The following is a 1,996-nucleotide window of genomic DNA, read 5'->3' on the forward strand; positions in this document are numbered from 1 at the left end:
GTTTCTAAACTTTCTAAATCTCCATTTTCCAGCTAATGAAAAGAAAATAGGATTTTACTGAGTCTCCTGTTTCCTACTCCAGGACTTCTGTGAGGATCAAATGAGATGAGGCAGGGGAAAATGCTTCACAGACATTTAGTTAAAGTGTATAATATTTGCACCTGGCTATAAAACAAGTCATGTTCCTGGGCTGAAGAAACTCCAAGGAGGCTAGTCACTAGGGAGAAGAAGACAGGCATTGCTACATGACATCATTACCCTGTGCCCACAGCGACCGTTTCTGGGCTGGGCTGGGTTGTGGGCTGCATTTTGCGCCATGGGGTTTTGGCAGCATTGGCTGTAATTTGGTGGGGTGTTGCTCTGGGGTGGTGGTGGGGCTTGTGTCTGGGGTGGGGGAAGCCGAGTGTTGGTTTGTTGGTGCCAGGTCCATGGTGCCATTTTTTGTAAATGGCTAGTGTGTATCACGGCAACTTCTGCATTGAGCGTCTGCCCCCTGGTGGCCAGTGCATGTCATAGCAACTGGTCGGATGGTTGGAGGGACACTTAGCATATTAGCATTTTATAGATATAGATTGTATCTTCCTGATGAATCACTCCCTTTATCATTAAAAAATGTCCTTTGCCTATAGTGACAACTTTGTTTCTTAAAGCGTATTTTGTCTAGTATTGTATGGCCACTCAAACTCTCTTTGAATTACTATTTACAGAGTATATCTTTTTTTATCCTTTTACTCTCACCTATTTGTGTCTTTAGTAGATTGCAGAGGAGGATCATGGTAGTTTTGGTTTCTTTTTTAATCCATTTTGCCATCTGTGCCTTTTGTTTGAAGTGTTTAATCCATTTACATTTAATGAAACTTCTGATAAGGTAGGGTTATGTCTGCCATTTTGCTATTTGTTTTCTGTTTGCCTTATACCTCCCCGCATTCCTTCATTTCTGCCTTCACTTTTGTTAGTTATTTTCTAGTGTAACATTTTAGTTCCTCTCTTTTTTTACTATAATTAAAGTTATTTTCTTAGTGATTAATGTGTATTGATGTGGATCTCTTTGAGTCTATCCTACTTGAAGCTTGTTGAATTTCTCACATGCATTTTAATGTTTTTCACCAAAGTGAAAAGTTTTCGGCCACTGCTTTTTCCACTGTTCTCTTCCCCTTTCTTTTCTAGGACCCATGATATGTATATGTTGGTATATATGCATGTCTCTGACAGATCTCTGGAGGGCTGTTCATTTTCCTTCTTTTTTTTGTTCTGCAGCCTGAATAATCTCAACTGACCTCATATTCACTGATTCCTTCTTTTTCCAGCTCAAACCTGCTTTTGAACACCTGTAATGAATTTTTTATTTGTATGGTTGTACTTTCCAATGCCATTCTTGTCTCATTTAGTTCTGTAAGTCCAATACCTGGGCTTCCTCAGGGACATTTCTATTGACTGCCTTTTACCTCTATGGGCCAGACTTTCTTTTTTCTTTGCATATCCCATAATTTGTGTTGAAAATTGGAAGATTTTAAGGATATAATGGGCCAACTTCGGGAACCAGATACTCCCCCCACTCCAGAGTTTATTGTTGTAGCTCTTTATTTAGTGACTCTCCTGAGCTAATTCTGTAAAACCTGTATTCTTTGTTATGCGTGGCCATCAAAGTCTCTGCTCAGTTACCTTAGTGGTCAATTGATCGCATAGAGAGTTCCTGAATGTCTGGAACAAGTAAGTCTCCTAGTCTTTGCCCAGGGACTGTGTGTGTGTGTGTGTGTGTGTGTGTGTGTGTGTGTGTGATGCCTTCATGCTCAGGAAGGAGGTTACAGCTCTGCCTTAGTCATCACTTCTTGCTTGTGAAGACCCTCCAAGTGAGAGAGAGGTGAAAGCTGAGGGAATTCAGGTCTCCCCTGGGCACACACACAGCCCTACACATGTGTGGCCTTCTATGTTCATTTTTAAAATTTTTATCTTTATTGTTGAAAGTATTACAATGTCCCCCCTCCCCCCCCCCCCC

The sequence above is a fragment of the Myotis brandtii genome, unplaced genomic scaffold, assembly GCF_000412655.1.
Source record: "Myotis brandtii unplaced genomic scaffold, ASM41265v1 scaffold879, whole genome shotgun sequence".
Lineage (NCBI taxonomy): Eukaryota > Metazoa > Chordata > Mammalia > Chiroptera > Vespertilionidae > Myotis > Myotis brandtii.